The sequence below is a fragment of the Tinamus guttatus genome, unplaced genomic scaffold, assembly GCF_059628265.1.
Source record: "Tinamus guttatus ecotype Peru unplaced genomic scaffold, ASM5962826v1 Tinamus_guttatus_pri_ptg000602l, whole genome shotgun sequence".
NCBI lineage: Eukaryota > Metazoa > Chordata > Aves > Tinamiformes > Tinamidae > Tinamus > Tinamus guttatus.
This window is the reverse complement of record NW_028289136.1, coordinates 1927613-1939935: the sequence shown is the minus strand read 5'-3', so window position 1 is coordinate 1939935 and position 12323 is coordinate 1927613. Positions and strand designations below refer to the sequence as shown.

General features: G+C 36.8%; 1 protein-coding gene across 14 annotated transcripts in view; it reads left to right on the top strand.

The window, feature by feature from the left end:
• DLG2 (discs large MAGUK scaffold protein 2) overlaps nucleotides 1–12323 on the top strand; it is a 946755-nt gene that overhangs the window by 810295 nt on the left and 124137 nt on the right. The window lies entirely within an intron of this gene.

Genomic DNA, 12323 nt, shown 5'->3' with positions numbered 1-12323 from the left:
TTCCTTGTAGTGCTCTGGTGTTCAGTGCTTCTGGTGTATCAGCCTAGCTGATACAGCTTTCTAACATTGCAGGAAACTAAGCAAACTAAAAACATGAAGTAAAATAGAACTGTCCTAGTGTGTTAGTGAGTTGTCAGATAAGTATCAGCCCTGTCAAAAGGGAATCGTAAGAAAAAATAGGGGAGATATTGCCCTCATGAAAAGCAGCAGATGTTTCGTTGGCTCTTTAGAGCTCTGTCACATGTCCCCAGGTGATCATAATTTATACACCTGACTGCAGTTGTGGCTTAAGTCAGAAAGAAGAACAAAATTCTATTAAAAATATGATGAATTTGTATTTGTTGTAGAATTTGAAGAAGAAAGATGTGAAATGAAGGGATGTCAGTGAGACATCCAGTGTGATTACTGCTTTTAAAAAGTTCAATGCCGGCATCTTTCTTTAATATCACATTTAGATACTGTGGAAATATTTATGATGTCTCTAGCTGAGAAACATGACTGAAGTAGAAGGAAAATTATGTATATTTTTATGAAGCACAAAGAGAAGTAGACTGATGAACTTCCTTTCTTTAAATCCATATATTATGAATGCTAGGAGATGAGTGGGATGCTTTGAGAACTGTGCAAACAACTATGTGGAACTGCAGAATAATTTAGATTGGAGTGAACCTCTGGAGGTCGTCTAGTCCAGCCTCCTGCTTAAAGCAGGGCCAACTACACCAGGCTGTTCAGGACCTTCTCCATTTAAGTTCTGAATACAGAGTATCTCCAAGGATGGAGATTCAGCATCTTTTCAGCTTTCTGTGTTTTGCCACACTCATGGTGGCATTTTTTGCACTTACACTGAGAAGATTTTCCCTTGCTGCAACTTCTGTCCATGGCTTGTCATCCTTTCACTGTGCATTTCTAAGAGTCTCTCTCCATCTTCTCTAGACCTCCCCATTAGGGTAGTTGTCAACAGCAATAAGATCCTCCCTTCTCCTTCTCTTACAGCTGAACAAACCCAGTGCTCTCTGCTTCATCTTGTGCGTCAATGCCCACAACGGCGTTATTCAAAGTAAACTACAGATGAGAAGGCAGATCTCCCACTGCACTGAGTCTCTAACTCACTTTTCGAGTAGAGGGGCAGCTCTGCCAGTCGTCTTTTATCCCAAAGTCTCATGGAACTCTGACATGAATTATTGCCAATTGGAGATGACAGAAGAGATGTGCATTGCTTAGTTACAAGGGAACTTCTTTGTTCCATGTGACTGCTCCTTTTATTGCAAACATTACTGTAGCAACGAGCAAACCACATTACTTCTGTCTGCTTTTTTTCTTTCTTTCTTAAAGTACCATTAGGTAGTCTGTAAGAGTAGCTACACATCTATAGTGCATTTCATTTCATGATCCCAAAGTGCTTTGGAGAATTAAGGTCTAAATTATATTTACTACGGCAAACAGATGAAAAAGAAAAGAGATCTAGAAAAACAGAGCGAATACAGGAAAAATACAGAAAACAGAGCAAAGCGTGTTCTCAGAGAAGATGAAGACCTCTCCCAGAGCACAAATCTGATGCTGCTGGTGTCTTTAAAGAGGCAAAATTGATAAAAATGCTTTGACTGCTTTCTTTAACTTCCTGTATTCCAGAGACTCTTATTTACACTGCATTTCATGGCCTTTTTGCCTAAAATTGCCTATAGTTCAAATTAATTTCACTTAGTGCCAGAGATCTTAAGCAAATTTTGAGTATTTTCTTGTTATCCGGCTGCTTCTTTTGAACGTTTTGAGCCATTATAAAATTCCTTAAAAATTACCATTGTCTTTTAAATCAAACCCATGTTTAGTAAACACCTATAATGTTAGAAAAGGTCTGCACCAATTGTTTTTCCATGGGTATTAAAAAACCTAGAGTAGGAATAGGTTACAAAGCACAAATATTTTTGAATTTTACTGGCTTGAATTATTGAAGCTACCATCATAAGCATTCTCTGAATCATTTGACATATACTCTTATACCAACATAAATTGGATCTAATTTCCTAAATCTCTCAATTCACCTTTTTTTTTTCTTTAATTTAGGCATCATTTTAATACATGATAGTTTTAATTTGCAAAATTTAACTTTTTATTTCTTCCCCAGTTCTTTATCCCTCTTCTTTTTCATAATTGAAATTTTATTCCACTGCCAGAGGCTGATATCCACTAGACAAGACAGTCTTGATGTCATTTCCTGCACCCACAGAATAGTAGACACAAGTAAAGAGAAGACAAATTTCAAAAATATACCACCTTTTAAACAGAGAGAAATGAAAAGGGGGATTTATGAAAGTAATAAAGTAAAAAATACTGCTGTACTTAAAAATTCTAGTCCTGTGGAATTATAACTTATTTTTAATTATTGAATGGCATCCTTCGGTGCTCTGTAAATGAAGACAAAAGTTTAATTTTTTGTAGAATTCACTCTCTGTGGCCCATGGCATGGGATTGAATCAAATACTCTTAATTTTCATCCTGCACCACACTGCTGAGTACAAAAGCCAGATGCAACAAAATTGTATCTTCAATAAAATTAAAACTAAAGGTGAAACATATCTTTGAGAAGTTCATTCATCCTGACTAGTTTTGGACAGTAGATTTTCTTGCAATATTTTAGTACCTGGATACTGTGATATTCATGCCATCAGAACCCAAATACACATTTCCAGGCTGCACATTAACCTTTTGCCTACCCAGGCTGAGATCACTGTCTCAGATGTAACCTCTCTGAATTACCCACCCACTGCTGCTCTAAATCCCTCTAAGAACTGCTCTTTCCAGGCAGTCTACAGCAGTGGCCTTCATCTGTTGTTTCTTTCTATAGATATTAGCTGGTTATATTCAGACAGATTTCATTCAACTGGGACCAGCTTTACAAATGAACTAATTAACCTGATCATGAAATATAGCTCATGTTCCCCAATCTTTCCCCAATTCTTTGTTTAACTCCCTCAATATTAGTCAAAAGCAGCTTTACCTTCAAAGAAAAAAATATGAAAATTCGGAAAAATCTGTGTTCTTTTATTCACCCTTTGAAACTCCCCTGAAAATATCTTCATTAGAGAAGCATTCTTTATTTTTAGAGCAGTTTCTGAGACACAAGCCATTCCCCCGTCACTTTCTATAGACTCTACTGAGTTTTAAGGCATACATTTTTAATCAGAAGAGACCACATTGTTAACTCAAAGACTTTCCAAGACACTATTGCATTTACAAGCTTTTAAAAAAATTGCTCATCTTTTCAAAGTCAGAAATGCTTTGCTGTTGTTGTTGTTTGTTGATTTGTTTGTGGAGACCTATTTTAGATAAAATCATGAGAATGATATCCAGAATCCTTTCTGTCTTTCTGAAGTACCATTACAAGAGCACAGCTCTTTCAGTCTGCTGGAATTCCCTCTGCAACCCAGGGTGCTCTAATGAGAAAGTTTCCATCGAACAGTCATAGGATCTGTCACTTCAAGAACTCTTAGATATAAATTAATCATGCCTGTATATATATAACCTTCCATTCCCAGTTAACAAATTGCAGACTTTACTTAGGTTTTAGTTCTAATAAGCACATTAGAATTTTAATAGGTATTTCATCCTTTTCATGTAATATGAATCTGAACAGAAATACTAAGCAAGTATTGCCCTCTATCCTGCATCACTGTAAGCAATTTTTTTCTCCTCGCTTAGTGATCCATTGCTCAGATCTATTTTTGATCCTCATAGATTGGAAGAATCCTTTTCACTATTCTTACTACTGCCATACCACTTCCTTGATATTTTTAGAACCTATTATAATTTTCTATACTTGCTAGCTTCTGATTTATATTAACTGTTATATTTTTTGTTTTATTTCTGATGGCTTCTTTCATTTTACCAGGGAACTAGGAAAAAATTCTCAACCTAACTCTTTAGGTCTAGGACTCTTTAGAGTCATGTCTGTTGCTATAACGATTGGTCAGTGGAATGAGTAGTGATTGAAGATCCATTTTCACCACATGGTAGGATGCTATCTGATGGCTTGGCCCTCAGCTGACAAGGTCTGAGGGTCTCTGAGAGCACGTGGAGGCTCCTTTGGGCACCTTTCAGCCATGTGCTCAGATTTCCATTCCATGAGAGCTGTGGATGCAGAGGTTGGGATCAAACACGTCTGGCTCTCGCCACAGCCCTGGCAGGGAGTCACTGCATCTGTGTGGTCCAAAGTGCCTCTCTTGCTAGCAGCGTCTTCACACTGCAAGGACGTCTGTCACATTGCTGTTTTCTTCCTCTAGAGGCAAGTTCTGCTGTACTTTTTGCTTGAATGGCTACATGAAAATAAAAAAAAATAAGCAAACCATATGTAAGGACAGAGGCAAAATTATCTTCTTAGATGAACCCAGTGAATCTTGTCAACAGCTCCTTTGTCCTCGGATGTCTTTATGGCAAATTCTGAGCAGAGGCTCACAAATGCATAGCTAATAAAAATCATTATTTACTTGAAAGAAGATAATTGATTGTTCACACAAAAGTTTTGAGCAATGTAATAATAACGGTGTGTTATCTTGTAAGTGAGCTCTAAGCATTCACATGACATGCTGAGCAGTGATATGGAATAATGCAATAAACTCAGCCTGGCAGTCTGAAGGGGAAATTGTGCCCTAAGTTAAGGGCAGACAACCTAGTAGAAAATGCAGGTATGTAAACAAAAGTAGATTTGGATCAAGACTGACTAACGAGAGAAATTAAATGGAAAATTCTGTAGGTCCTGTTTCAGGATAGGCCTCCTTCTAGCACCATCACTTACCTTCCTGTTTGACATATACCTGAATCCTTAATAAAGAGTGTAATGCACATATTCTAATAATTGTCACAGGTTTATGGAAGTTTTGAAGTGCTTTTCAGATTTGCAATAGTAATAAAAGGGAAATGATTGTCCTTTTTTGAGTATACAGAGAGGGGAATTTTTAAGAAACAAATGTCATCTTGATACAGATCCAAAATTGGAGCTTTCTGTAAACAATATAATCAACAGTCAGTTTATTCTGTTTTAATTCTGACCAAAAAATGCCCTGAAAGTAGTCCTGGGATTGACAATCTTTGGATTTTTTCTTTGGTTATTCACAATTTGGAATTCTTCTGACTGGGCCACATATAATCCCTGGGGTGAGGTGGGGAGCTTTCCTGCAATGTGAAGGAACTGAGGGTGGCTAAAGCCAGGAGAAACTTGGATGTTTGAGAGGCAAAGGGATCACAGGCAGAAGATGGGAGCTTGTACCTCCTGCAGAGGCCACAAGATCTTTTGAGAGAGGCACGAAGGAAGGAACAGGAGTGCCAACGTCAAAGGCAACATAAGGTGGTGTTGTATGGACCAGAGCTGGTCCATGCTGGACATGGGGCCTGCTCCTTCTTGAAAAGTCACTGATTTACATGTAGCTTAAAAGGGAAGCCTCCCCTCTCAAGTGGCAGCATTGGACAGAGGAAAGCTTGTTTAATTCCTGCTTAACTCCATTAAATCCCTGTTTAATTCTAAAATTTCTACTTGAAATAATCACTTTGGTTTCACATATATGAGTGAGAAAAGTTTAGCATTATTCTCACACTGGAAGGTGCCTGCCTTTACTATTAAAAGTTTAGCAGGATCCTTGTTGTGTCCCCAACATGGTTTGGGAGCAAGGGCAAGTGACGGACCAGTCCCCAGGGACAGGTTTGGCCCTGGGACAACCAGATCATATGGTAACGTGGGTGAGAGTCACCCAGCTGACCTCAGGGCCAGAGAGCAGTGTTGGGAACTCCTGAGTTATTAATTGTGACCTTTGTCTTGAGTGTTTAATTTAAAACCCACAGCTCTGGCCAGCACAAGGTGCTGTGACACTAGATTTAAGCCTTCTTCAGCAGCCCTTGCAGTGCAACACTGCAGCTTTCTGCAGGAGTGTTGAAGCAAAGCCGACTGGAAGCCAAAGGCTATCATCATATTATTAGAGCTTCAAGAAGTGCAGAATGTGAACATGTGGTGTAAAGATTTTTTTTTTTTAACTACATTAATCCCCTGCAGTCAGCAGGCTGGAGTGCCAGGAATAAATGCTCCGTTTCAGATATCCTGGTGGATAGATGCTGCTCTGTGCTACACGACCTGTTGGCACCGGACCATCTTTGCCGCTCTTGAGCTGGCAGCAGGCCAGGAACTTGAGGGTCACCCCCAATTTCCTTATTTATTATTGATTGAATGCTGCACTGTGTGCCAATTTGCATAAATCTACATAGCATTTTAATCTGTAATTAATACATATGGTTATCACTAGTGTTTTATAGATGCAATCCATTTTGTGAATTATAATACTCACATATTCACATATAAATAATACACATTATTTATAGGAAGCTTAAATCAGAGGAGTGAAGCAGGATACTTAAGATCCACTTTTCTTCCCACTACTGATGTGCTTTTGAAGACAGTTCTTACAAAGTCACCTATCTTTTCTAGCTGTTCCTGTGCTGCTATAGTTCTGCTATACCTGGTTATGCATATAGATGCCCTTTTAACTACCATGAATTTCTCATCTGCAGTTATGGGGATCTTGTGTCCCTTTCTAGAACTTTTCCTGTGCTAGAGAAGCAGGCTAGGGTGAAAAAAAAGAAAAAAAAATGTGAAATGCAAGGCTAAAAGGAACACGCAAAAATGATGCTCACAAACTGGCCGTCAAATATTTTTCCCCTCCACAGCGTTTCATAGGCATAAAATATTTACTGGAAAATCCATTTGCTTCTTTTGAGTGGCTCTAAACTTGTTATTCAAGTAAATAAATAAATTTTGGTGCTTTGTGCTCTAGGCAAGAGGAGGTGAGTGGGGATGGACTTGCTGCTGCCTTCAGCTGGTTTGGAGACCTCAGCAGGACAAGGCCTTGAGCAAGCTGCTGTAGTAGGACCTGCCTTGGGTGCAGGGTGTTTGGAGCAGGTGAACTTTGAGGGTTCCTTGCAAATCAAATTATTCAGTGATTCTGAAAGCAGAGACTATAATAAAGATCTTCCACCAAATAATATTTTCATTTCAGCTAAATTGAACTGATAATTAAAAAATGCTAATTAACTGATAAGTGCATATTACAGTGTAGCTCACAGAGAAAGTCTGCAGCTTTGCAAATAATCCTTGTACACTGTGCCAAAATTAGTTCACGAGACTTCAATTACGCATCTTTTAAAGCCTATTTCATATGGATAATATGTGGAACTATAACAAAAGATCTTTTTTCATGTGGGACACTGTAAGTAATCACATCTTTAAGAAAAGCACTAGGAAATTGTTCTTCAAAGCTGCATGATGTGTACTAACATGTTTAATGTGTAGCAGGATTCAGGATATATCCATGCAGAGAGTTTTCTCTGAGTATTCTCTTTCCCGTTTTAAAGCCAAAAATTCTACTTTTGGCAGAGGAAATGTTATCCGTGAGATATTTATGCTATATATTTTATGTATCATGTAAGATATTACCAAAATTTGTTATGCATTGAGTGAATATCAACTTATGTGTCTTCATTTAAGTGTAAATGAAATGGCATGAAGAATTCTGTGCATGAAAATTGCCTTTCAGGCTTGCTAGATAAGTATTTATAAACCTCTTCATGGTAGAAAGCTGCTCTAGCAAAACTGTTATTGAATGATGGGTTCATTTGTTTTTATTGTAAAAAGCTAGGTAAATAAGTTATCCAGAAAATGATTAAATTAAAGCTATCCTGGAACCAAAGTTGTCCCTGGAAAAAAAGCTAAGACTTTTGTCTAAATATATTTTGCAGAGAAGTATATGGACAGATATCACACTTCTTGCACACAGAGTCCCAGAGAAGCTGGTTATTCCTGGGCCAGAGTTGCAGAGAAAGCTGCTTTGAGCAGCAGAGCAACCAGATAACCACCACATTTCCGTGAGAGGAGCTCATTTTTAATACTCTCAGCAAAAAGTGTCTCCTCAACATGGTTAGAAAACGTGAATGAATTATTTTGAGAGAAATTTCCTGCTGGTTCTATTCCTTTCCATATGATAACTGACTCTGTGAAGGTTTGGTTTTGTGTTTGACAAAATGGGTAGGATTTGTATAGGTACGGAGACTAAAGTAGCTGAGGAACCATGCTGAGTTTTCTTCTTCCCATTCTAAAGCCCCAAATACTACTTTTGGCTGAGGAGCTGTTATCCAAAAGATATTTATAGGATATATATCTTTTATTTTATATATATATATAAAAGATATTATATATATATATATAAGATATTTTGTTTTCACTCTCACAGTAACATATGTTATGCTAAAGCAGTAAAATCATGACTAAAAGAGCAAAACACAAATGGTTAAAAGTTCAGCTACAGGATTTTGTCACTTGTACTTAGTAAACAAAATATTTTAATGTTCGTAGAAGATATGTGTAACAGGAGAAACTGTTCACTGACAATGCTGCGTCTGGATATTATCAACAGCCCCTGTCTGAATGATGCAGAGTCAAAAAGGGAAAATAACACCTTGTTCATAAAACACTGGTTTGGGAACCATCAACAGTGTATTTTAGGCTCAGATATCCAAAGACATCTAATGACTGTTGCAGTCTTGAGAGTGTAGGTTATTTTGTAGTAAAAACAAATCCTATTTTTTTCAAATAATTATTTGTTTTTCTGATGATGATACTACAGGATATTAGTAGACAGAGCCCATCCAGTATTTCCCAGTTATTGCCCACTCTTCTCAGATGTCCTGTCACGCTGCGGAGGAGCCCAGTCACCAGCCTGCAGCAGTCCAGAGTCGCCCTCCTCGTAGAATGTCCCAGTGCTGGACATGCTCACAACATACACAGTGGAATTTTACAGTGGTTTTTGAAACCTGTATGTCCTAAACAAATTGCCTAAATATCAAAATTGAGAAAAATCATCTGTCTCCATCTAGCTTTGTTTCCTAGCCCTGCGTACCCAATCTGTGTGAGGAAAGTATAAAAATGTGTCAGAATACAAAATATCCTTCATATATTAAAGTTAGCAGCAAATATCTCTAGATCAAGACCTGGAGAAATTGTATTATGAGCAGAATAATTTTGTCATTTTTCTCCTTTCATGTGTTAGCATGGAGCTGCAAAGATGAACAAAGTTTTGCAAAATTAGAGCCATGAGTCTTTCATCAACTTTCCCATGTACTTACTAAGTGAGGTGGAAAATTATCCTTGCTCTAATAATGTTCCATGCATTCAGAACGTGTCTTCAGATAGCAGGTTGCCTCTCAGCTGTAATTAAGGAGTCTTGGATATTGAAAAAAATAAAAAAGGGAAATATTCTGTAGACTTCAGCAGCCATAAATATTTATCACAGATCAAAAAAAAATTAGTTTAAATTAATATGAGACTCTTCCACTCTTTCACCTATAATAACATTACTTCAAAAAAAAAAAAAAAAAGCTTTCCAAAATATTTTCATAGCTATAAAGTATGGCTTTAATGCTGTCATCAGAGATTACATATTGTATGATGGCGTTTTTCTTCTTCAGTACAGTCTTAAGGGCTAAACTAAATTTTTCAATGGCTTGTCCCTCCATCATTCCTCTTTATAATGTATGCACTTCATTTTTAACAAACTGAATATAAGCTATGCTTTTATTACTTGGAAAGACAGATGATTTTTTCAGGCCTAAAATCACTCAGGGCTGCAACATCTAATCTAATGTTAGTTGTGATTTTTTTCCCCAGTGGAATTCATTAACTTTGTTGACCAAGTCTAAACAGGGAGTTAAAAGAAATCAATTATTTTCAGACAGCACTGTGTTAAAATTGTTGCATATTAAGCTCCCAAATGTATTTACTGCTTCTGGAATAAAAAGATTTTAATTTGTGATAGCATCATACAGAAGATCCTAAAGTAATTCCATGAATAAAAGCACGCTTCAAATTTAATATACATTGATTTCTTATAGTTACTTGATTTTCCATAACATTCTCCAAGTTTTCTTAAGTCAACAAGTTTTCAGTTTAAATCCAGATTCATATCTGGAAATCATTTAACTGCAAATGAAGTAACGTATAAAAGTAAATTCTTTATTATATTGCTGTATAAACTATGTTGCAGGAAGAAAAATGGTGGCAGTGATTTTACTTTCACAGCGATCTGTTTCATAGTTTTGTCTTTTTTAAATCCAAACACATACCCCTCAAACTTTGCAACAAATCTGCCTTTACAGTTAAACATGATCCAGTTGTGTTTGCAATTATTTGCATTTCCAAGCATAGTCTCGAAGAACTCATTGGTAGTAATGCCAATTATATATTATAATTAGCATACTCTATGTGAATAATTTGCTGAAGAAATATAATGCTAATATTTACACTTCACCAGGCAGGAAACAAAGATATAGTACATGATTATGCAAAAAATCTCATATTTTAAATATTAATAACAGTGTTCATAAATCATCCATAGGCAGAGGGCATCTACTATGGACTGCATTACCATTAATTTGTAATAACAAGTAATTCATAAAGAAACAGAAGTAAACTAAAGCAAAGAAGAGACCACATACTCATTGCAAATGATTTGTGCAGCTCTACTCATTGGTCATATTCAGCAAAGCAGTATTCACTAGACTCTTCTTGTTAGGATATGTGGGTAAGGTAAACACACCCATACACAATTTTCATTTTCTATCCTCAGAGCAGTCCTTGTTATTTCGCTGTATAAGAACAGAAGTGCAGAAGTGCAATGGGAAACAAAGCAATTGAATTGAAGTAGTAAAAAAGCAAGAGAATTATTTTTCGTCATTATGTTTAAGGTATATTCAGAATGTAGAAATGCAACTGCTATAAATAACTCTCTAACACAATCTAATTTTCTCATGCCCAGAACTTTGGTGATACTTTCAGGGACATTGTTTTTCTATTGCTTTATAACAGAATATCAGAATATCTGCAGGGTCAGAGCATATCCTTCAATCAGGATATGAAACTGGTTACAGTCTCCATATGGATCCATGCTCTTGTTTATCCTTAGTCTTTTATGACCAGCTGTAGACAATGTCCTCTTCATAAGGGTCATCTTGTTTCCAAGACTTTATTTTCCTCACATTCTTACTTTATATATATATATATGTATATATATGTGTGTGTGTGTATATATATGTATATATATGTATAGTTACTTAACTCTTAGTATGGAGATAAATAACATGGAATGTCCACTTTCTGTACGTTCACCCCAGAGTCACTTTGGGATATTTTTGTTCTCATTTGATTAGGTAATTTCTGTCATTTTATGCTTCTAAAGACTAATGGATATATCCTTTGAGAACTGGAGATGAAAAAGTTCCTCTCATTTGTAACCATGCTTAACAAGAATATTCTCTTTTATGGTTTCCTCTTATATCTGTCAGATTGACACGTATTACCGTCTGCTCTGCAACAGTAACACTGAAAGATCTAAAGCTGTTTTGTTTTGTTTTGTTTTGTTTTCCTAATTGTGGATAAAAGCAACCAAAAAGACAGGAGAAAAACACTGCTTAGAACTCTGCAACCATTGATAAATTATTGCTTTGAAGGTGCATAGGTAGCCTGCATCATTACAGTTTAAGTACATCACGATTTTTAGTTTATTTTCTGCAGTACCTGCAGTACTTTCGTGCCGAATTGAACAACTGAGTCATGGAAGCAGCTTCTTTCCCAGGAAACTCCTACAGCGTGTGCTGCATGCAGGTTCTCGCCTATTTGTTCCTTCCTTCTTTCTCTGGGACTCTCTGGTAGAAATGTTGTCGAGTTTCTAGCAAAAGGAAACAAAGGAAATTGGTTTTCTCCTCTCCAGTGATGATCCTGACTTCTTTGGTTGCCTTTGGCTTGTATTTTCTATAAAACTTGTCTTCAGCTCACTCATTTAGCAGAGAGCTGGTCAGGGTGACAGGTAGAAACTGAAGTGTTTAGAGCTGCATGTTCTTAGCTTTAATGTGTGCAATCTCTGTTCAACTCATTATTTCCTGAAAAAATCCACTGTATCATTTCAGGAAGATTGAGCAAATGTATTTCTCTTGTACCTATATAGGGTGAATTGTTTCAGTAGTGTTTCACTGGGACATGCTGATCTGGTAGCAGAAACAAGAATAAGTATTTATATTTCTCCTCTTTAAATTCTTCTGCTCTTTTGCTAAAGGTCTTAGAGCATTTTACCACTCCTAATTAAAACTTGGGCTGTAAGTAGTTCAAGAGTACAGCATCTAATCACTGTCCTGATTCTTGGTCCCATTGGGCACAACCCTCAAAAGATAATCTCTTCTTAAATGTCCAATTGAGCTCAGCCTCAGACTAATTTCCCTCTGAGGAACTTAGTTGTCAGGTA